The 25,819-nt window shown below is 37.9% G+C and overlaps 1 long non-coding RNA gene across 4 annotated transcripts in view; it reads left to right on the forward strand.

Moving 5' to 3' along the window:
* Positions 1 to 25,819, forward strand: part of LOC113034829 (uncharacterized) — a 95,758-nt gene that overhangs the window by 60,209 nt on the left and 9,730 nt on the right. For all 4 annotated transcript variants that reach the window (XR_003274240.1, XR_003274239.1, XR_003274241.1 and 1 more), the window contains exon 4: positions 19,713 to 19,865. This is a non-coding gene — a long non-coding RNA (uncharacterized LOC113034829). The remainder of the gene's footprint in view (positions 1 to 19,712; positions 19,866 to 25,819) is intronic.

Genomic DNA, 25,819 nt, shown 5'->3' on the forward strand with positions numbered 1-25,819 from the left:
TTCAGTGTTGTTTAGACATCTGGAAGGGAGATCAGTTTCTTACTCAGGTATATTAACAGGAAGTTTTTATAGTAAAACTATGTTGGATACTATTAAGATGTAAGAGGATAATTAAAAATGTTTTTAAAAATGATATTTTCCATACATTTGCTGTATGTGTTTAAGGTAAATTCTAATCTCAAATTGTTTTTTTGTATGATTTTAATTTCTCTTCATCTGCCCAGATGTTTCAGTTAGGTAAAGCCAAGAAAATAAACTGACCAGTGCTGTGAAACCATTATTCCACTGTTTCATTAACATCTTAGTAAATACATGCCATTTGCAGTTACTCTTACCTATTCACTATGCTTTTTGAGCAACATAATCTGTAGTATAGAGAACTAAAAATCACTTAGTTTCTAGTGGTTGCAGTCAGGTATTTATCTAAAGCATTATGGTCCACTGATCATTGAGGGGGCTTGATGGTCCTCGTTTACAGTGTTCCATGAAGGGCCTTTAATCATAGTAGTACAATAGAAAAATGTTGAAGTGCACAGTATTATGAAGTTTGATTTTGCACAGATGTGTCTGTGCCAAAAATCCATTCAATCCATTTATGATATGGATATGGAAAAGTTATGTACATAACCTACATAGTCTAAGTGAAAGACATAACACATATTTTACTGTGAAAGCTATAACCATAGACTCCATACACTGCTTCACCAGTGATATCATACCAGTGTCTATGAAGTGTTTAGCTACACCACCATTCTCCTGAGAGTAGCACACTTTTTATGGACAATTAATATTAACACAGAAATGACAGTGAATTCCCCGGCTTCACCCAGGAGTGTCTCTCCACAGGCAAAAAAAAAAAAAACTCCACTAAGACTACTCGTCTGCAGATCAGTCAAAATAAGCCAAATGGGTCTTTCATCCTTTGCTTTTACAGTCTTGGAGATTTATGATGTACAGCAGTGAGATGTACAATTGCCCAGTATATGTATATGCATGCTTTTAGTCTTTCATTCCCCCTCATAAAAGACGACACATTCCAAGATTTTACTCAACCGTTGGTTCCTTTACGTTTTCCTTGAGGGTTTGAGACGGCATTTCTTTGTTCCTTTTAATCAAATACTTACTTCTGTCTCTAAGTAAGACACAAAAAATCACAGCCATTTAAGATGCAGGGATTTGCGATGTTTTGACCAAATGTTTGAACTACATAAAGGAAATGATCCTTGTGTTACAGGGAACAAATATGGCAATGCATTTAGAAACAAAGACAAAAAAAATCTTTAAAACATATCTGTACACTTTCTTTCTTTCTCTCTCTCTCACTCTCACACACACACACACACACACACACACACACACACACACACACACACACACACACACACACACACACACACACACACACACACACACACACACAGAACAGCATTCATTCTCACTGGGAAGTGTATACTTCCATTAAATACACAGTCCCTAGTCCACTTTCTCTTTTCCCAGGCTGCTTTATTTTCCCTCAGGTCCTGTAGGGAGTTTGATTTTAGACTCAAGAAACCACATCTCATCAGCTCCTTAGAACCTGTGAGCTTTTAGTTGTGAACCCCCTCAAATTTCAGATTTGGCATTAGTGTATTTTTGTCTGGAAGTTGTGGCCTTAACCCTTGAACTCTTTACCACTGGGTGCTTGTCAGATTGCCAATCTTAGACTGTTCCCTCAAGCGCAAATAGAAAGTAAAGTAGAAATAGTATTAAAATTTTGTTTGGTTATAGCCACAAATCCTCAACTTCAGTTTAGCTTGGATCCATAAGTTTTGAGCACATGTGTTTCTATCATAGTTGTTGATGCTGATAAAGCAATGCATCAGTCACTTTGATTAGAAGTCATTTAGAGTTGGAGCACAACTGTAATTCATTGGCCTAGTCACACTAGAGTAAAAGATCAGGTTATCACCCTCCTTGTTCCTTGGTAGCCATCAAAAACATTGGTGGCTTCCAAGTGATTGCATTGACTTTTCTTTTTGTTTTTGTTTTTTTGCATTCGGTAAAACCCTTAAATCTGGTCAACCACTAATAGCAAGGCGATTACGCAGGTCATCTTGGTGTGAGTCGACCTGTCTGCAAACAATCAGTCTCAGAGAGATTGGTGGTTTGAAAACAATTGTCATCTAATTTATTAACGCTGACTGATTGATTGTGACGTGTTGACATCCTGAGTCAGTCTGCAGTGTGTCTTTTTGCAATAGGTGATTTGATTCAGCTGGTTGCCAACTGGTTGTATTCTGGCTATATTCCTATATAAAAGCAAGGTTGCTGTTCTACAGTAAATCACCATCCTGCAACAACTATGTCACTATTTGTGGATGAATTTCTGAATTTCTCTTTTAAATCTATGTTGGGACTCTGAATGTAAGTAGTTAACGTAAATCACTGAGTTTAGATATAACAGATTTGCACAGCAAAGCAAAGTTGCTTTGAAGATGGCAAATCACAGCAAGTGGTCGCAGACTTGGTCCCGTCTTTGAAGCAACTATTTCAAGAGCAGTTCATTGCACACAGACAGTTTTTTCTAGTATGACTATTGCATGAACTTGCAAAGCATTCAAGTGTAAGGAATTCAGCATATGTAGAAATCTGCCTTCTGCATTAAAACTTCATTCTTGAACTACTTAGTACTTGAACTGTTTTCCTCAAGGCTACTTGACCAGTACATATGTATGTCAATACATACCCTGGCCTTTTCTTAATTGAGACATATCTGTATTGAGCAGACAAATCTACAAGTCACTCACTGAATATGAAAAATGGAGCATGGGAAGGAGAGGAGAGGGTGGGAAGAGAGATCAATGATATGGATCTGCATGTACAGACTAAACCCAAGCCTCCATCCTGTGTGTGTATGTGCTTGTGTCTGCATGTGTGTATGTTGCAGGTTCTGCAGCCTTATTGGACATCTGAATGAGTAATGGTGTCGTCTCAGACTGGGTAATTACCACCAGTGCTCGTTTATTAAAAAGGGGTTGGAGAGATGGAGAAAGGAGGATGGTGCTCTGGTGCTGAGGGAATGTGGGCTGAATAGATAAAAAAAAAACTGGAAATTTTAAAATTATTTTATATATAATTCATTTTAATGTCCATCAAATCTACATTTTAGCCCTTTCAGTACAAAGATTTAATGCTTTATTTAGGTCCCCTGTTTGGGGCTTTAGTGGTTATGCATAACTAAAGATTACCTTTCTATATTGCCCTTGTTAAAGAACAGTTTATCTTAACTACCACCACCTTACATGTTATTGATTTTAAGTTCATATTATTTCATCTTGCTAAAGAAAAACTATCCATCACTAGGGTTGGGACTTGATACGAATTTAGAAATACCAATTCCATTATTGATATCATTTATTGATTCAATTCCTTATCCATTTTCTTGTCTATTGTCATTGGGTTCTCGTTGGCTCCGTTTTGAGAGTGACCACCATTGCTAAGCACCAATAAAGAAATGACATTTATGCTAATAAATTGCATACCGTGGTTCAAATGTTTGTGCATGTTTGTTAAGGTTTTTCACCTCTTTGTTGTGGTCAGTGTTGGAGTTGTTACTCAAAAAGGTCATTATTACACAGATCACACAAACCACTTCTCTTAAAAAATAATGCAGTATGTCATTTAATTATTCCAGGGAAAAAGTTGTTCGTTATACTAGTTACATTTCTACTAGTACTGTAACTACTCGTTACATTACTTTTATGTTACTCTGTGAAACAGCTTAAACAAACTGTCTCATAATCACAATTTAACAATATAAACCTAAGGCTACAACCCCTCCAAACAATACAAATCCCTAATGAGGACACATCTCGCTAAGGTCGCCACAGTGATTCTGTTTTAGAAATGTGAACAGGTAAAAGTAGAGACTGCAGCCTGACTGCTCGTCTGCTTGTTACCTGTTGAAGTTCAGGGTCTGCCTAGTGGTGTCAGCATTCACTCAGCTTTCATTTTGGGTTCATCTTGGCTAGCTTAGCGTTAGCATGCTGTCTTGGCAGATGCTTGCAAAGAACCAAAGTTGTTCAGCAGCATAATGCAGTTGTTTCTCTCCTGAATGCAATTTTCCACTTTACCATTTATCTTGTTGTTTTATGTGATAGAAATAAATATCCATATCCGTGCCATGTTTTTTACAAGAACCAGTTCTCGATTCTCATCCCTATCCACCGCTTCCTCACTGACAGCTGATTTGCACAGAAGCTAACAGTGCTCACCAAACTAATTTTAAGATTTTAGGAGTCTCATTATCAACAAAGTTATTTAAATTAAGCTCCCAGCTTGTTAACCAGAAAGTGGAGTTAACTAGCTGGAGTTTGAAAATAACAGTTTTCAAGAGAATTTTTAGTTTGGAAGACTTCCATGTTCTTAAAGAGTATCGTTTTTATGTACTGTGCTTCTATGGGCTGTTTAGTACTGAGACCGAATGTGAAAGCTTACAACATGGACTAGCAACAAACTGAATGTAAAACTGCGCCAAAGAGAGACACAATCAAAGCTCAGCACTGAGTAATGTGAAAATTTACATTTAAAGATTCTGAGTGTTGAGTGTGATGCCACTTTCCATAATTTCCAATTCTATTTCTGAAGTTGTGAACTCTGGATCAAGTATCGAATCATAAAACTCTATCTAGCTTAATTCTGAATTCAACCAACTACAGAAACAAATAATATTCCTCCTGCACACTATTTCTCTGCTTTTTCCTTTTCATTTTGCATTCTTCTTCCCATTTCTCCCTTCCTCTCTTTTCTCACCCTGTCTGTCTGCATGTCTGAAATGCTAAGAAAACATTGTGGCTATGTAGGCTATGCTGAGAATCAGTCAGCAGCTGCTTGGTGATCAATGGGAAAGAAAACAAGTCCTAGCCAAAGGAATTTGAGTTTTGAACTCTGTTCATAACTTAGAAACCATGCCAGGGAGGAAAACCATCTGACCAATGATAGATGATTGAGATGGCTATGCTCCTATCTATGCATCCATCAGTCCAACTATATAGTACTATATGTAAAAATGCAGATTTCTATTCATATATTTAGAGAGTGTTTATATTAGAGAAAGAAATGGTAAAGAAGGCCTCGTTTGCCCTTGTCTATTTCAACATCTTGCCTCAAAATAACCCCCTACCCCACACTTCCATCACATGAGTAATCATACAGTAGCACATCCCTTCTCTTATGTATACACACATTCATAGTTTGGCAAGGCATGCTTGACTCATGACTCAACCCCAGACGCCTGCCAATGCCACTGTGTTGGTCTAGTGGTGCCACAGCACTCAGAGAGTCCTCACTCTGTCCCTGCCGTGTCACGAATCCACACAAAAGGCATATTGTTAATCATGCTTGGGAAAGACCAGAGTTCAAGGACATTAATAGCTACGATGTGTAATTTCCCTCCCCTCCACATCCTACTCATTCAGCTTTTTGGGTTTAAGAAACAAGGATAATTCATCTGGGAAAGTACCATTGACAAAACTTGACTGTACTACTGGAAAGCAATTGTTAACTAGTGAATTATTAGAATGCCGTTGGTTTGTTTCTTTTTAACATCACCAGTTTAAAACCCATTACTAAAATGTGAAATGAATTGGGCCAAAAGACTTAAAGAGAACACTTAGGATGAGTCTGAGGTGGGCGCCTTAAAATAGTGCATGTTTAAGTTTAGAGTAACAGATTAAACCTGTAAATAAGCCAGACTGGCGTGAAGCTAGCGTGGAATCAGATGTTTATCCTTTTTTTTTTTATTTGCTGAAATGTTCCCTTCCAAATTTCATAGACACTGGGAAAGTCAAATTTCCTATTTTGTTTGTCAAAAAGAAGAACTAGTTTGCTTGATTTTGCAGAGACATATACATTTCATGTGAAGTAAACTCTTAAAGAATTAAGAGAATAGGTTCTTGCCCACAAAGAAGCAAACCTACACTAACATACATACTGCTATAAATATAAACACTCCATCGTCTCTGGTCTCTGATCACCTCACAACTGTTTAACCCTCCTTTTCCTTCAACACAAAGGGTACGCCACTGTGTGTCAGCATCTCATCTTACGTGCCACAGAGGAGCTTGAGACTATTAGCCTGAGCTTGTCTCTTTTGTGCTAATTGGCAAATCCAGCATCAACTTCGCTATTGTTTAATTAGTCTTAACAAGATAACTGAACACCATTAAACAACATTCAAGTGACCCCATCAAGGATTTAATAATTAAAGCAAAAAAAAAAAAATCTTGTTCAAGACTTTTTTAAAGACTTTTCTCTAGTAGGAAAATGAGGTAACTTTTTAATGTTACCGCCAATGTTATCGCCTGTGCACAGATCTCTATTTTCAACTGTTGCAAAGTAACATAAAAGCAGAATTATGATAATTGCTTTGTTGTAAAAAAGTATGTTAGCTTAATGTCGATAATACTTAAAATCATATAGTGGGTGTAGACTAGTGCAAAGAATAGAAAATATTAAACAGTCAGTAAAAAATATACTGTTTAGCATCAGCTTTTATATGGTACACAATACATAATGTAATGTTATCACTAAGTTTTATCTTCTAAAATGTACATTTGCCTTTATTTTCGCTTTGTATTTAAACAGTTCATCTTAAAATTGCAACACTATTGTCAAACACATCTTTTTATTTAATTTATAAGAGAGCAAGTTATTCACAGATACCAACTCAAGATAAGGGGAGAAATGCACCTATCTACATGCATAAAAGTGCTTAACTCTCACATATAAAGACATATAAAGACAAGGCCATTGTTTCATTAGAGGTGTCACACATCTGAATTGAAATCAGCATCCTTCTCCATTTCAGTCTTCAGGCCTTTACCGCCCCCTTCTTCTTTTATTTTTATGTAAAACACATTGTGAAAGGTCAGTGAAGAGAAGCAGCAGAGAAGAAACGAGAGCATGAGAGAGTCGAGTGTGCGTGCATGTGTGCATGCATGTATGTATATATATTTGTGCATGTGATTATGAGTGTAATTCCTTGCTGTGTGTGTGTGTGTGTGTGTGTGTGTGCATGTGTGTTTTCAGAGGGGGTAAAACTCTGTCTCCTATGCATGCTGTGCTCATTGAGAAGTGGTGTCTTGTGCCTAGGGGGGCTGCCAGGGAGAGGGCAGGCGGGCGGCCAGGCGCCAAAGAAAGAGGTCACATCCATATTCATCGCATTGGACATGCACATGTAAACCACTTTTAATATGCCGTGACAGGGCAAAGTTGTGTTGAGGCGGAAGGACAGAGAGAAAGAGGGTGAGGGAAAAGCAGAAATGATGACAAATACGGAAGGAATAATTGTGAGAAAAGTCCACATGTGCATCTTCATCGCGGTCTAAGTGACTTCCTGGTGAATCTCAGTGACCTGCAAAATCCAATTATAGGCAGGCAGTGTAAAATAAGTCTTATTAGAAAGGAGAACTGTACGCTTGCGCACACACAGTATAAGATATATGTAGCATTATAAATTTTTAACACATTTAAATTGGCTTATGTACATAAATCTGATGGAAAGAATGGAAAAACTCTTTACTGGCTTTAAACACATATAACGATTGCTAAAGTGCTACACTGCAGATATTTCCAACTCATTAAAAAAACTCAATCTGTATCAAAAGACCGGAAAACACAAAAGGAATGCCTGTTTTGATAGGGCACTTTGAGGTCAGTGGGGGCATATCATCTTCACATCATAACAGGAGGCCCAGGTAGGCAGTTATGACAATGTGGCATTATATGGTAGCTTTTGAAGTCTACCAGTGACAGCCCCTCAATGTAACCGTCTGTCACAAGTCACTGCTTTGAAGTTGGCAATGATGAAAAAGAACAAAAACCAGGCAAAAAAACAACAAAAAACAATCCATTAAGATTATGGAGTCATGTCAAAGCAGCATTTCAGAGATTTGGACAAGGAGTGTAGATGCTGTGTGTGGTATATACAGTGGTATTTGGACTGTGAGACAGTATATTGTAGTGTTCTATATATAGACAGAAAGGAGCTGAGGATCTCTTTTGCGTTGGGAAGGCAGTTTAGATAGAAGTGGAATAATAGGACCTTTCTCCAGGACACTTAACCCCTGATATCCTGCTGGATTGCCCTTTTGATAATGGCACCACTTACTGTCTCTCTGTCATGAAGCACTCTCTTCAATCCTTACCTGTAGGGCCTACATTGGACCATCCCTGGGGTGGAAAATAGTCACAGTGGGGGTTTTACTCTAGGGATGGGGTTTTCTAGTAACCCTACTCTTAACTTTTCAGACAACGCCAGGGTCCCCTGGGCATCCCCCACCCTCTATGGGCTTTAATTCCAACAAAAGTTAAAGTTGCGACAGGAGCTTCCCTAAGCGGACAAATTATGCTATCAGTTTCCCTGCTGTTGTTGGTGTATAAAAGCACCTTGCTTCTGTTAAAAAAAGAAAAAAAAAGAAGTGAAGTTCTCCATCTGGAAATCTGTTTGAAGTCAGTTAAAACAAAGCTGACCTAAATTTGTCTGCACATTTGTTCTGTCAAGAGTTAAATTAGCATTGTTTAATGGAAGATAGTGAGTTTAATCCCGGTGCATAACGCAGCACTGCCATTGTTAATGGGGCAATCAAGGTGACAGGTTTATCCTGTCCAGCAGAGCACTGGGTAGTGAATCTTTCTGGGCCCTAACCTCCAGCTTGCCTCAAACAGTGGGGAATCCTACTCAATCACTATGAGAGGGTCTTCTCAGCTTCACTCATATTTTAACCACCAGCCCCACACCATGGGGTGCTGTGTAACGGCCCGTCAGTGGCTGTAACCTAAGCACCAAAATGGCTTTTTGACAATGTATCTTGTGTTGTTTTAAGAACCCCCGTCTGTCTTGACCAGACCCCACCTCCACAAAATATGATTTAATCATTTCTCTCACTTACTTTTCTCAGCATGAGAGCAAAAAGGAAGACAGAAAAAGAAACTGAGAGGGGCTGGGGGGAGGCATTCCAAAGTGGTGAAGAAGGAGAGACATTACAGCAGTTATTTCCGCAGCAAAGAGAAGAAAACCTCTTACAAGGCACTTCTTAATAGGAGCTGGTTGCCAAGGCTAAAGCCAAGCTACTTCTCTTAAGAAATCCTCTGGGTGAAAATATGAACAGGCTTTTAATCAAGAGGCAGTGGACGTTATACAAACAACAGTCTATGCTGATGTCATTCTGAAAAATCTCCCCTTTTAAAACTCAGACCTCTAGTCCATTATTTACATTCTTTTTTTTTTCTTTTTTAAGTGTGTTTTGGGGGAAAAAATTAAGATTGTATCTCATACAGATTGTAGCTTACAAAACTGTTGTGTCACTTGGTATTTTTCAAAAGCATCCACATAACAACTAAAAAAAAACCCAACTTTAATGTCAGTCTTCTAAAATGCATTGAAATTGCCAACGTTGCACAAGAGATGATCTCATGTTTCTAGTCACATCTTGCTTGTTGCAAATTTCTGGGAGCAGGCCCTGATTCCTGTCTCTGCTCATCTCTTCTGACCCCACTTTTCTCCTCAGGAGTATATCGTTCCCCACCCTGCCTGCATCAGTGGTTGACACCCACTTATGAGCTCTGAAGCACAGTGTACACATTACCACAAGTGTTGTTACTGTTACCAGGGACTGTCTTACCCTCTGTAATGAGTTGCAAATCTGACAGGAGCCCAGTTTGTAATAATGTGTGGATGCTGTGGTACATCATCCTTATGACTGTCTGCCGATGTTGATATAAACTACTGTGTTGAAGGCGTGAACCCCTGATTTCTTTCTATTTTGTTTCCCAAGTAAGACTTTATCTTTTTAAAGTGGCTGTGAGCAACAATTCTCCAGGCTTTCTAAAGGTCTTCCAAAGATTTTCTTTCAACATTGGCTGCTTTTTCCATCATTAGTCCAGTCCATGACCATTTTCAGACGAATGCTTTGATTTGTTTGTTTTTTTGGTTAAGCCACTAAACACTGAGTGGTAGATCACCTACCAATCGGAAGGTTGGTGGTTCGATTCCTGTCCGCTCCAGTCTGCATGCCAAATATCCTTGGGCAAGATATTAACCCCAAGATGCTCTCTGATGGATCCATCGGAGTATGAATGTGTATGAATGTATGATAGCAAGAACTTACATAGGAAGAGCCTAGAAAAAAGTGCTTATGTTAATGACTGAATGAGGCAAGTTGTGTAAAGTGCTTTGACTGCTCAGATAAAGTAGAAACGTTCTATATAAAGAACCAGTCCATTTACCATGGGCAGGCTGCTAGCAACAAAGTATTGTTGGTAGCAGCGTGTCGCAAAAACACATAATTTGTTTCCATCTGTTCTTTAGTTAAATGTATGAATGTGGAGTCCCAAAGATGACCCACTGAGAAGCATAGAATAGTGTTTTTGCACCAAGCAAAGTGATTCCCTGTTAGTTGACAACGTGCCCAACAAGTGTGCAGTGTGTCTTTTAAAAAACTGAGGAAACTGGACAAATAGAAGATGAAAGAAAAAGTGATAGTCCTCATAACTATCTAGAACATATGAACGGCATCTGAAGGTTACGTCCTCAAGATCCCACTTATCCAGTAAATCACACAGAACCCGAGAGATGTATTTGGTCATAGTTGATCTATCTACAGTACTGTTCAATATAGCCTGATCACAAATGGTCCCACTGGAAGGGCGACTGTCAAAAAGAAGAAAAGGAAATGGGGAGAAAACCTTTCCTCCGTTCCACCAATACTGTTTCTCTGTCCGGGCAGTCCGATTTGGATAGCACTAAGTAGCACAGACACTGAAACCTAGCATCAGTATAGCTTACTGTGGCTTGAGCGACTTCCTGCTGCTCTCTATGCAATGTTCGTATCTGTTTAATACTGTTTGCATGTACTTAAAATGCATGTATTGTGAGGTCCCCCACAAGTGGTTCAATCTAAACTCATTTACCAGAAGAGTGTATAAGCAGGGCTCGTAAAATTGCTAGCCCGACGTCCCGGGGCTAACGATTTTTCCAGTCGGTCTACCAAAATCTAACTCAGTCCTGCCCATTGGGCTATCATAGGAAGGAAAAATATGTGTCAGTGCTTCTGCATTCCTTTGCAAATGTCGCAAAGGGTAATTTTGTCATTGGCATCGATGAGCCACTGTCAATATGTGACATATTGAAATCGCGTTTGAATTTGCATTTGTTTTTTGCTTTCACTTTCACTTTGCAATCGCGTGAACTGTGTATAGAGAGCCGCTGTACTGATTGGTGAGTGACAGATTAATTGCGCACCAATTCCTCTGACATCGTCTTATCACTCATTAGCTTACTATTCAAATGTGACAAGTGAACTCTCCCGCAGCAAGTTTAAACATGTGATAGTGGTTGATTGCGCAGAGAATCGCTGACCGTTATGTGTGTGAAATCCATCTGTGTAAAAACAGATGGATTTACGCAGGTATTTTAGTTCTGCAGAGCCAAATAAGACAGGTCAGGGTGAAGAAGGGACAGCAAAGAAAAGCCTACCACAAAATGGTTATGACAAATCAGACTATGAGGCAAAAAAAGAGTAGCTGTTTTGGTTTCATGGACAAAAGAATTTCTGTGGCTGGAATATGACAAGCTAAATAACAATGTTCTGACGAGTGTGTCGTGAGTTTCCCTTGATTTCTGAGTTGGCAAGCGCCTTTGTTACTGGGACCAGTCTTTTTAAGAAAGACCCCATCAGAATGCATGAGAAATGCAAGAAGTGCATTATTGCTCAATCTGCAGTATCTTTCCCAGGACAAACACCAATTGCACAAAACATACTAAAAATAAACCAAGCACAACAAGAAGTCTTGAAAAATCTGTTTAGAACAGCGTAATATGTTGCAAAGAGTGAACTACCACTGGCAAAATTTAGCAGTCTTTGCAAACTTCAAAAAGCAAATGGCCTAGATCTTGGTTCCACTTACCTCTTGCCTGTAACTTCAGTGGAAATTTCAGATTCAGGATCTGACACAGACTGATTCATGTTCTACACAGTTCTGACAAGGTCATAGAAATTTTTGTTCAATTAGAACCAAGTATTTGAGTTGATGATTGTAATTTGATGTTTTGTTTCCTTCACAGTATTATACTTTAATGTATAATATTGTAAAGGAAAAAAACATAAATCAAAAAATCCTTCTCTTTTTTATTCGGGCTACTTAAATTTATTTTGGGCTACCAAAAACTGAAGCGTGCCTGCCCGAAGGGCTACCAGGGATTTTGAAATTTTGCGAGCACTGATAAGATACAGTGTTGGGATCGTTACTCAAGAAAAGTGATGTATTACACATTACTCGTTATGGTTCTTCACGTGCCAATAACTGAAGGAACTATGTAACGTATGTAAAGACATAATTGTGACTGCAATGTAATGATTGAATTTAGTAATTGGTTACATTACTAAATTACTGAAAAATGTAACGTGAGTACAGTAACACATGTTTCTGCCCACTTGATGAATGTAAGTTCACAACTCTCACTTTAGTACTGTATTGGACTTTGCCAAAAAATACTGAGCCACTCTTTTCCAATGCTTTAGTGATGCCAAGCTTTTTTCCAACAGTGCAGCTTTGTCTGTCTGTGTATTCCCCCCACACTCATTCCCCACTGGAACTGCTTCCTGCAGGATTAATAGATGAGGTTAAAACACACAGTAAAATTGCAGACTGTAACACTAAATTAATAAGCTAAAAGAGTCTAAAAGTCTTTGTAGAGTTGCAGAGATGTGTGGTATTTCCTGCTAATTTGGCATGCAATCAAGCTTTTCATATCGGAGTTAAAAAGGCACAGGTTAATGCTGCTTCAGATTTTGCAGCATTAACTCTTTGAGAAACAGTGTGTAGCGTCTCTCAAGCCACCCAGTCTTTTGCTATGATTAATGAACAGCTAGTAAAGGTCAACACATAATAAACTGAACTGCCTTTACATTAGATTTTCCTGACATCAAATTTAGATAAATTTATTTTTCATTGATCTTAAACAATAGGTCACAGAGAGACAGTTTGCCTCAGCAGGTTCAGCTTTGTCCGAGGAACACAGTTTCACCATATTGTTTGGTTGTTCAAGGGCTGACACTTGATAATGCCAGTGCTCACTTCTTGGAAACCTACCACTCTAATTCTCATGGCACAGAAGAGACTTGTATCCTAAGCACTTTTGTGGGTCATCACAAGAAAAAACTGTCATCGATGCCAGTTTCCTTTCAGTGCGTCCTTGCCCCTTCACACTGCACAGCTCCTTTTTTCACCCCTCTAGTGCCTAACCAACCTGCGGTAATAATGACGAACATCATTTATGCAAATGTAATTAGTGCGAGAAACATGAGAGTGAAGCACAGGGCGCCAATGGAAATTTATCACTGAACACCCAGGCTCTAAACATTCAATTAAAATATTGAATTTCAGTGGATTTAATCTAAACGTAATAAATTAAGAAGTGGAAGAAGAGTTTGCAGCAGAGCAGGCTGACATTTGGCTGTCACTATCACACTTGGAGATGGTCACTGATTCCACGTCCTTACCTTAACCCTTCAAAATGCAGATGGTGGGCAGAAAGACAAGGAGAGAAGGTGATGTCTGGCTCTTATCTCTGTATCTGGGTCAGTGTTTTGTCGAAGCATGGAAGGGTGAGATTGGGCTACAGTGCTGAGACAAACTAGTGCTGCACACCACAGGCTTTAATGTTTGATAATTTGATATCAACCATGTATATGACGTGTTTAACTGCTGTTAAACATATTGTTGTAAGCCTTCGTGGCTTTGAAACTACAGTCTTTACCAGGGAGCACAACAGGAGATTGGTAAAACAGGAAAGAGGGGAAGACACAGACACCGTCGTTGGAAGAGAAAGTCTGGATTTCAGGAAAGCATCCATCACAAGTCAGGAGCAGCGTCAGCTTGGATGACACAAAATCACATATGGAGTCCTTCTTCAGGGACAGACAAAAGTAATTAGCTGGGCTCAGATACTGACATTTTCTGTCCTCTAGAGCTGTTTTTCATATTCTTTATATTCTCAGCTCTATTAGATTTACACCGATGATCTGCAGATACAGTAAGTTCATCAGAACAAAGTGTTGTCAAACCAATGAGTTAAAAGGCCAGTTAGTTGGTAACATTTTATGCAATCAGAGAGTTTGTTGAGGTTAGAATTATTTCATCCACAGTCCGTGTAACACATATAACAGCGTTTCTCTTCCATTTCTACTGATCTTTTTTCTCATCATCTCAGAGGAAACCGTTCTAACACTGACAAATACATCTGGTGTTCGGTAGTGTCACCACACCTAACAATTTTGTGGAGTTCTTCTAAACATTTGACCATCGCTTAAATTAGGATAATGATTAGCTGTACTTCAATAAATATCACAATGATAATAGATGTTTGGTGAATTAAGTGCTTGCCCTATAAGAGCTTGATAAAGTGGATATATTGAAAGTTGTGTGACCCTATAATGCAAAACTGTATTTCTTTTTATCCTATTCGACTTTTTTAAGAGTTGAGACACAGGCTAGGTGATAGACATGTTACTTGTAGATGTGTTTTGAGGTAAAAGTAGTTATGCAAATGTCTTTGGAATTTTAATGCATAATTAGACACAAAATTTTAAATTAGCCCTAAATGAGAATTTTTTGAAAAATCTTTTATCCTGCTAGACTAAATGCTAGTTGAATAGTTTCAGGTGTATAAAAACAAAAATAGTCTATGTGCAGTTTTTATTTCTAGAGCTGACATTATACATGTTAACCAGATGGATGCCCTTGCCTCACTCTCTTTGCTTAATGTACCATGAGGCCTTCTTGAGAGTTGATTCTCACTCAAGACTAAAGCTGCAATTACAACCCCCGTTTGTACACACTTGCAAGCTGTGTCAATACTGATCCAAAACACTGCTGCACTCCTGAGAGCTGTACTCTCAGCACTTGCTGTGACAAAGTCCAACTTAATGTTTTCTCCTCTGTTCATGTTTACATACAGAGGACACGGCAGCCTGCCTCCTTCAGCTTCATGGTAATAAGCTGCTATCGCCCTAGTTTTCTTAATATCACATTAGAATTTCATCTCAAGGGGAGGAAGCACTGAGAGTGTCAGAACGTTGTATGTTTAATGAATAAGACTAGGGAAAAGTGTCTTAATGGTTGCATTAATGCTCTCTTTTTTGTCACCGTCCCTCTGTACATATTGTGCATAATATCAAACACGACCTGATTCTTGCTCTATTTCCATAACGCCCCTCTGGATCTTGGTGGTATTTTGTCTCATTTTGTGCTGCATCTGAAAGTAGAGGGCAAAATGAGGCCTGTCTATGAATCAGTGCTACAGATAACTGGTGATATTATACACTGACATCCTTTAAAGAAGACTTTAATGCAAGCACTCAATGCATGCCAATTTAAAAGGCATAAATAATGTAAATACATTTTAGATCTTTTGAAAATCTAAAGCTTCCATCCAAAAGCAATTTGCTATATTAACCCAGTCTAAATGATCTTTTTTTTCCTATCTTGAGCTATTTAAAATAATGTTAATAACAGTGGCAATATTCATGTTATCTATGCCAGCTTTTATAGTGTCTAACTTTAAATAGGCTACATGGCCAAACGTTAATGGCACCCACTGTTAGAATTTGCCTGCAGTGATTTTCTTCCATTTAGCCATTATAGCACTACTGAGGTCATTGCTGTTGGATGATGAGGCCTGGCTCACATGGCATATCAGTCACTCCCAGAGCTGTCATATGGCACCGATATCATGCCATCGAGTTTTTTGCACACCCTAATCAAGATATTTCTTTTTGTATCTTTGTTTACTTTGGTTTTTGGATTTTGAAACCACAGAGAGTAGTGCACAAACAAAGTGTCACATAATTGCATTGCATTCAGTTTCACCTAACTGGAAGTAATGGGCCTTACTATAATCATGATCAAGTCAGTGTCAGCAAACTTCTTTTATTTAAACAGTCTGAACAGGGTACATGTAACTTTGACATGCTAACAAGCATTAACAAAGGCTAGACATGTAGCAGGATATCTATGACCACTAGAAGCAATGCTTTTAAAGTTTAATCCATTATTTACTTCAATCTGGACCTTACTGTGTCTTTGATCTACCATTCGACACCAAACACGAGCTCTACAGCCACAGATAGCTTGCCATGTTTTATTTATCTCTAATTAGCTGCTCATTCAACATCATGAAACAATAGACAAGAATAGACATAACTGACTCCTGCATCTAGGCCAATGTTTAGTCTGGGATACCAAGGTTGATCTACCTCTCTGTATTTGATAGTGCCACGATCCATTATTCACTAAAGATCAAATTTTAAAGCAGGGATGCTGTTCAGTATTAGAGAACTAGGGAAGAAAAGATATCTTTCTTAGTTCTCACATTCTTTTTGTCAGTGCTTTTTAATGCTCTTTCAGTTTCAGTCCAGGCTGAGAAAGGATTTAAGGGAGTTTGGCATTTACATCTGTGAATGAACTTTTTTTTTTAATTTGTTTGATAATTTTCCCCCAACATTATGCCAATAATCTTAGGTGTAACATGTCCTCATATAGTCTTTGTAATGTGCTTTATCCACTGCCTCCAGTGCACAGTATTGCTTATTCTCTATTATCTGCTCAGGTGACATCAAATCACTTACTTAAATAAAAATGACTTAAAGAAACACAAATGATGTGTTGGGAAAAATTGTTTGTAATTATTATTTACACTGTTCATGCTAAAAACATACAGGTACAAATGTACAAAAATAGTATAATAATAATAGACAGTATAGTTTAGATGTTGAGTTAAGCCCTTTTTTTTAAAAATAGTTATAATAGCATATCCTGCAACAGCAGTATTTTAATTGCCAAAATTTTAGTGTCTAATACCCATACAGCTGTTTTCCAGAACTAGACTTTATGAGTCACTATATAAATATTTTATCTGCACCATAAATATCGCCCTAGTCTATGATGTTAGCTTTGGTCAAGTGCTTATTTTGGACCATCAAGAGAGAGCTACAGAGACTGAATTGAGTTTTGGCTCATCTATCTTTTTCACTTTTCACTTCTCAGTCTGTGCTACTTTTCCTCAGCTAAATGAGACTGATGATACAACTGAAAGGAAAAGGAAGCACTAACAGCAATGAGCAAAATTGTGAAACATATTATTAAATGCATTAAGATGTGTCCACAGCGCAAGAAATCATTAAATGTGTAATTCTGGGCAAGTCCTCGCTGTCTAGATTTGCTCTTTTTACCGCTAAAGTCAAATTAAATTGTGCAAACCTTGGACCCGTACTAACTTCTCTGACCCTGATGAATGATTTGTAAAATTCTAGATTCTCCACAGTGTTTACTTTGGATGACTGCAACTTACAGAGGTTTGATAGATGATAGTTAATTTTCCTTTTTTTTCCCACATTTTTGCTATTTTGGATCCCTCTCTGTGACTGAACTCAGACCTTCCTCCATTGTGCACTTCTCTTTACAGTAATGCTTTGCAGCTATTTTTACTGTGCATTCCTGTACAGACATGCACTAATTACAGTGGTATCTCATAATGGATGTCCTAATGTTTTATTTACCTTATGAGACTTTAATCAGCTCCCTGATTTCCTCTGTTGTTACACACCTTACCTTGAAACATAGCCTGTCTATATCCTCTTATCTGGCAGTGCCCACTGTGCTCACCAGCCTGCTGCCAACAGGAGAGCTGGAGGTGGCAGACAGTGTTTGAGAGGATGTGTTACGTGTGTGTCTGTTTGTGTGTGTGTTTTGAATGTTGCCTTTGTACATTTACACATGCATGTCTTTGTGTGTTTGTACTGCATGTGTGAGTGTCAATGTGTGTGACAGGTGCCAACTCCTATGTCAGGGGTGAGGTCGCACCCTCCCTTCTCAGCCTAGGTGTCTGCAGAGGTTCGTATCCACTCAGCAAATAAAGGGTGAACACCTTTTACCCCTCCACACACACTGATATCTAGAGGCGAACACACCCAACCTGCTAGATGTCATTAGCCTTTACACTAACAGCGATCCCCAAGACAACTTGGGAAAAAAGGCAGGCACATATTTTTAGCAGTGAATGCCAAAGTAAGTGCTGTGCATTTGCTGCTGGGATAGCTGTAGATGCCAACTGAGACGGCACCTATTGGCAAAGATTTTTTTACCGAGTGATATATTTAGGTGATGCGTATCAGCTGTTTAGGAAGAAATTTGTTGACACTTTAATTAATCTGCTCTGATAGCATCCAGAGGTGACATCGCAACTTAAGTGTGTTTTTTGGGGTCTACTTGAGTGTTTGTGTAGTGTAGTGTAGTAGAAAACTTTTGTTTTTTCACTCTTGCCTGTTTTAGAAATGCACTCCTTTCCATTCATCTGATGACATTTGAACATATCCTAGCACAAGTCTGAATGCATTTATTAACAGATAAGCACAAAATCATCACTGTACTTTTTAAACTGTTTTGCAGAGAAGTTAACTTGTACTGTTCCAGATTACAAAAGGCTTGTATTTTACTTTGTGCCTTTTTAGGGAATCATTATCTTACATCCTTTGTCTTTTTCTTTTTTTTAAATCAAACAATTCCTGAGTTTTTTCAGCCTCCTCAAACATGCAAGAGAATGGCCAAAAAAGGAAACTTCCCAAGCACATTTCATTCATGGCTCAGCTCTTAACATATTTAAGATCTAACCCAAAAATCTAAAGTATTTTCTTGTCAATAATATATCACCGTATTGCCTAGAGAACAAAAAAAACTAAAGTAGCAACCAAAGATTTATTTCTCTCAGATCAAGCAAACAGTATGTTTATGTTTGTCATTTGTTATTCTTTCCCTTTAATTTACATTTGCTTGATTGTATTTCTTTGTACATCCACTCATTCTTAATTTTTCTACCACTTATCCTATCTTGGGTTGTGGGGGCTGGTCGTTGACAGAGATGCCTAGACCTTTCTTTCGCTTGCCTCTCTTGAGTTCTGGGCATTCACCATGTCCAAAATAACAGCAAACTCCACAACTGACCAATACAGCATTTTCACACTTTTATACTTTATACTTTTTATACTGTCATTGTGGAAATACAGACCCATGCCGTGTCGTATTTACTTGTGTAAACTTATACAGGGTTCCTTTTATCACTTTTAGCAGATTAAGCTGTAAACAATTTTCCTGAATGTCATTAAGTGTTCAAAGAAAACATGCAAAAATAATAATTCAGGCTGAAGAGCTTGTTGTTTGCTATGTATTCCAGTTATTTCCGGAAATGCACTGAATCAGGAACCTGGAAAAAAGTTGCTAATTTGGAAATGTGTGTTCTTTTTTGCATGCTGAGACTGTCTTCAAAACTATTTTATAAAAACATCATGCATATATGTGCAGATTTCTAGCATATTTAACATTTAACTGCATGTAAAATTGTGTGATCAATTGATGTGTTGACCTGATATAACTTGACAGTATGTGTTAATGAATGGCAGGAGTAGATTGAATTTGTTTCAAATATTTATATCTGGCACAAATTACGGGTAAAATCCATCATACAAATGTAACAGGTGTCTAAAATCATCAGCTCTCTATCCAGCTGCCAAGATATATTCTTTTTATTCTCTTTATAACACCAGGGTCTCCTCTGAGAGTGGTGTCACTGTTAGACCCCATATATTTACACTATATTTCTCTCACACATTCCTTTTCAGTGAGCCAGGCCTTGAGCTGCCAATGGAGGATGTGAAGTCAAGCCAGGGAGCCAAGGCCACTGTCAGCTCTCTCAGTGGTTAGAATAACCCAATAAATTCTGCAGGGAACTGGGCTGGGACTGGACCAGTGCTGGCAAAGAGTATCAGTGAGAGGTAAGATGATAGATAAGGGAGTTTTGTTTTTTTTCAAGTGAAGTTAAATATATCAAGAAAAGCAGATAAAATGAAACCAGAGATGTTTTAATATTTTGATATGTAGTTAAAAAAGGTCATTGGTTTGTAGATAACCTACTTTATTACCTGTGTGCAAAACTGTTACCTAAGAATTAACTTTTTAACTTTATTATGAGTCTGTAATATGTAAGAAATAGTCAATCAGCATTTTACTCAGCGCTTTTCTTCTTTTGACAGTGTCCTTAAGGTTCATGCTTTATTTTTAGGCTCTCAGGGTTTAGGCAACTTCTGAAAATAGAAACTGCAGCATTTCAAATTATATTGCATCCACAAGGCCACCACTGTTGCTGATGAAAACATTAGTTCCATGATTCTAAGCCCTTGTGTTTGTATATATGTACAAACACACACACTTATACTGGAAGTGGCTCATTCATCCCTTTTAAATTTTACAGGCACATTTTACAGATAAGAATTAAAACCTTTTCATTTAGTTTTGTTCCAAAGCACCAGTCTTTTTTTAAATTATATTGTGTGTAGTCATACATATCGGTTGGTTCTGCAGGACCGATCATAATTGACACCAATATGCCTTGCAGTGTTGGCTGGATCCAAGGTATTGCCATCTAAAGTAAATATTTTGTTAGACACCATATTGGTAAGATTTCTAGGACCAAGTACAGCTTTTGTCTGAATTTAGAAATTGGAAGTTAGAGGTCATCCAGGCCTTTAAGTCTTTAGACATGCCTGTAGTTTAACTAGATGATTTGTATCGTCTGGCTCAATGGACAAATGCAGCTGGATGTTTTTTGGATACTGATGAAAATATATACAGTTTTTCAACTAGTATTACCCAAGGGAAGCATGTATACTGTAAAAACTATTGGTCCCAGCACAGAACCCTGTGGAACTCCATGACTAACATAAGTGTGTGAGGAAGACGCCCTATTTACACGCACAGATTGGAATCTATGAGATAGATGTGATTCAAACCACTGAAGCACATTTCCTTGAATATCAACATGGTATTCTAAATACTGTAGTAAATATTGTGGTCAGTCGTACTGATAACGATACGTCCTGTTAAAATTCAATTGCACAGAGGTCTAACAGGACAAGCACAGCGATGGGTCTACTGCCAGAGGCTATGAGACAGTGTACTTCCACTGAAACAGAAAAAAACACTGAACAGAAGCTACATTTTAAAAGGAATAAGCTGGCTACCTCTACACTTCATTTTAAAATCTATCCATTTCTATTCATTATTCTTAGTCGCGCGTCCTCAGTGTGTGCCTTTGACACGTGTGGAAGAAGGACACAATATCAGCTTTTCTAATTACTTATTGGTCATGATCAATTAGTAACATTTGAAGGCACTAAGGTACCCTTGTGTAAATACACTGGTGAAGTTCAACAGCCATCACGGTTGACAGTTAAATTGGCCTGTCACTGCCAGGCCCTTCATTAATCTCAACTTGTCATTCTTGTTTATGCTGGTTATAATGGCTTTGTTGGTGTGTGATAAAGTCTGCGTGTGTGTGTGTGTGTGTGTGTGTGTGTGTGTGTGTGTGTGTGTGTGTGTGTGTGTGTGTGTGTGTGTATGCAGCCACAGGGCAGCCAAATCAGATGTGTGAGAAGTTCGAAGATGTGTGTATATACATATGTGTCATATGCACATGTGTGTTTATTTGCATGAATTCATATATGTACATGTGCAGGAAGTGTATATTTTCTGAGTGCATAAGTGTGTTGTGTGGAAATCTTTTTAATCGCAACTGTCATGTTGAAGCCAGTTGGCACCCTCCAATGATTACCTCATGTGTCCTTGAGTATTTTCTAAATTGTTCCGAGTTGTTTAGAGCCGCTCCAAATGACTTTCATAATCATGTGGTAACGTGGCCATTTACACCATGTGAGAAAATTCCTACTCACTTAAACCTACCTTTACACTGATTGACTTAGACAGAAAGGCTATTGTATGTACATTTAGTCTGTAATCTGCAATCCTCTAGCCATTTCCCCTTAGATTTCCTTAAGTGTTTGCCTCAGTAAAACTTTAAGTTGGGGAATAACTATTTAATTTGCTTTTGATTATTAGTGATTTTATTGGTTAACTAAGCACAAATGGGATCACTTAGTGAGTGATGTTAAGCCCTAGGAAATAAAACGCACACACATATACACACACAATGAACAATAGTTAGAACGACGTACGCACAAACACGCTCTTGTACTGCTGACCTTTCACCTTCTTCACTGTCTTCTGACCACCGCCTACTGCGACCCCCTCCACCTTCTCTTGGCAAAAGGGTACTTTGGCACTGCCCCCTTTTCTCTTTCCCCTCGGCCTCTTTGTTTTTCAAAGGGTGTATCTGACTGCAGATGAACAAAGGATCATGTGGGTGCTTGCAGGCACAGGCTTGCCCTGGTTTGTATTTACATATAAATGTCAGCACCTATTTTGTAACTTGTCTCCTATACGGAACTTTCATCACTGATATGATGAGTGTGTAGATTTATAAATGTCTGTGCAGTTATAGTGTGTGTGTGTGTGTGTGTGTGTGTGTGTGTGTGTGTGTGTGTGTGTGTGTGTGTGTGTGTGTGTGTGTGTGTGTGTGTGTGTGTGTGTGTGTGTTGCATGCTGATAAGTGCATAATGAACATTTGTGAGCTTTCTGTTATCATAAATATGCAGGGAAGTTATTATTTTTTTCTTTTTCAGCCAGTAGCGCTGATTAATATGTTATTGTAAAAAATTTTGGATTCAGTAAATGCAAATTATTGGTGATTAAGAAGCTCATTTTTCCTCATTTACTGTGTTTTCTTCCTGTCATCTGGACACTCTGATGCCTTTAAAAGAGAATAGATGTGACTATTGAGGTAATCAAGATGATAAGTTTATGATATCTTTGGTGTAGAGATCTGATAGATTTCTCCAGGTTATTGCAGCAATCAGTAGTATTTACTAATCAAATATTGTTTTCATTTTGATTCTTCATTTGGAGCGCAGCAGGAGAGATTCAAAGAAATTCACTAAAATGTCTCTGAATGCATGTTTTAAAGTTTGACATATACAATTAATTGAATCAACTAATACAAACATTAGGCCCAAACACAATTCCATGTATAATACATTTCAATTCAGTCACCACATGATCATTGAGTTGCACATGCAATAATGGATGCATACCTAAATAGAGGCAACTGTTTGATAAAATGTAAAAAACATATTCACTTAAATGAATATGTAACATAATAGACAGTAGAGTCTTTTTGATCCTGTTGTTCTTTGTTCAGAAAAGGATAATCAACTGAGAATATTTGCACATGGCCGTATTTTTTTACTGTACTTGGCAGACTGTTGGTGTTAGCTATTAGGTCATTTACCTTGATTGGCGTGCACTCACACACAAGCACACATGCACATTAATCCATCATTAGTAAGATGTCCATGCTTGAGTGATCGTTTGTTGAGCAGTTGAGTGGACAGTTAGGAGGAGGGCCATGTTAATGCAGACAGACTTGTCACAACTATGGGTGACTGCAATGGGGACTTCTTACCAATTAAGAATCCCTAATATCAAGTGCTATATCTGAGTTTATACTTATGTCTGCGTCTGTGCTCTCTGTCTGTGAAATATATCTGTCATTGGTGCATTCTGAAATGATCTGTTATTTGTTTTTGTTTTGTTTTTCATTCTTAATAATGGCACAAGATTATGAAAATATAAAAATATCAGACATATCTGACAACACGCAGGGACATCAGAGTCTGTTGATGGAAAGGTGATGTTCCTGACAATATTAACAGAAGAGTTTCTTTTTTATTCAGTCAATGAAAAAATTTGTGTTAGTGGAAGTCTGTTTTTATTCCTTCATTTATTTATTTATTTTTGACTGGATGCATTTATCCTGCTATAGCGTTGATGCTGGAAATGTAATACTTTTCTTCCAAGTTTTTGTTAATTGTAAGAGGCTAACAGCAAAAGCCAATGCTTGACACATTTGACAATCTACTCTTTTGTAGCTTCCGAAAATATTTCAACAGTGTATAAAATGTGTGAATTTAGTGAGCTATCCAAAAGGGTACAGAAAATACCCTCAAATACCAAATTCAATAAATATTTTAATTTTGACTGAATTAAAATTCCTATTACTGAGAATATCATCAAAAAATGTGCACTTCACTGCAAATCACTGTCCTCAAATACAGAAACTATGTTACAGTTGCATTTTTGGAAAAAATACATATACGTGTGTGTGTTTTAATTCAGGAAAATTCTCTTCAGGTTCACTGACTGGTAACTAGAAAGAGGTGTTTGTAATTAAAATCTACATTTAGCAACCCCCCACCCCCAACCCATCACGTAGCCCCATAACAGGCCAGCCACTCTCTGTGCGTCTGGGAACGAGCTGGTGGTGTCCTGCATTCATGAATGGTACTCACACATCAGTATGAACGCACCGTAACATGTGCATATATACACACTAACCTTGCATATATCTTCACCCTGTGTCTTACTCCTCTCTCTTGTTCCAGCTGAGTAAGAGCAGGCCCGTGTCATTTCACCTCAAGGTGCCTGCTGGGGTCAGGGGTCACGTGTAATGGCCCAGTGCATCTCCTAGCACAGTAAGCCTACACCAGCAGCCGACACACTCCGCTATTCCCTTCTCCACCTCCCGGGCCTTTTATCAAAGCCAATACGAAAACAAGGAGTTTGTGTGTGTATGAGAGAGAGAGTGGGTTTGTCAAAGATCACATTCAGAGTTTCTCAAGTTGCTGAACCATAAAGTGAGAAAGAGCTAACTTTCAGCCTACAGCAGTATCTGCACTGTGATGGAAAACAGCCAACATTCAATTAGTCCTAATCGTTTAAAGTTTGCCTCAATGCACTTCTTAAAGTAATAACATAGAAATGAACTTACACGGTATGGCAAAAATAATTTTATTTCAGAAATCTACTTTTTGCCCATTTGAGTCTGTTGCATTGGGTCGAGAAGTCTTTTTAGTAGAATATTTCTCTGTAAAAATAACATCAATAATAACAAGAGAGTACTGATTTCTGAGTTTAATCTTTTAGCTTTAGATCATGACTGAAATAAACAAAAGTTTTAAAGCTTTTCAGTCTTTATGACTTCAAAAAACATTGTAAAAAGTGAGGTCATATAGGTCTGTCATAAAGTTAAAGTTGTTTGTCAAAAAAAAAAAAAAAATTCTGGGCTGCTATATGTTTTTGTTTTTTAAGGCAGTTCATGCTGGTTTCTATCCACCGGGCAGACCGTGAGATTTAAATGGTTTGTATATTCTCTGTAGAATCTCTGCTTCTCCAGCAGTGACAAGACACATTTTCAGTGATAGTGGTGTAAAGTTCCCTGCTGCATAGTTTGATGGGATATTTGCATGTGCTTAGTAATTTATTACACTGTGTGCTTTTTATGAATGTGCATGTTATTACACTGTGGTTGATGGTGGCAGTTAAAGAGTAGGGAAAGTGTCAGTGTTAAGATGGAGAGGGGATGAATAATGACCTCTGTAAAAATTTGAATTATGGTTTGATACAACATTGGTTTAACTTCCTCTTTATTTTTACACAAGGTCATGTCAGTATTATTTTAAATATATTGCAGTCCTAGAAATGTAACACTGTGGTCCTGATGGAGATTAAAAAAATATATATATATACATGCTGCATTTATTACGATCATGTTAACAAGTGTCCAGGGTCCATATTATCTTGCTTCTGCATCACACATTGTGCATCAAATTTTATTATTTTTATACTTATTATTATTAGCAATCGTAGTTTTTCAGTTATTACCATGGTACAAGTCTGTTGCAAAGAAAAAGAGTACACGAGCAAAATAGCATTTAACTGTTTCAACAAATGAACACTAATTATTCATTTAATTAAGTATTGTCAGCTCATTTCAAAT

The sequence above is a fragment of the Astatotilapia calliptera genome, chromosome 13, assembly GCF_900246225.1.
Source record: "Astatotilapia calliptera chromosome 13, fAstCal1.2, whole genome shotgun sequence".
NCBI lineage: Eukaryota > Metazoa > Chordata > Actinopteri > Cichliformes > Cichlidae > Astatotilapia > Astatotilapia calliptera.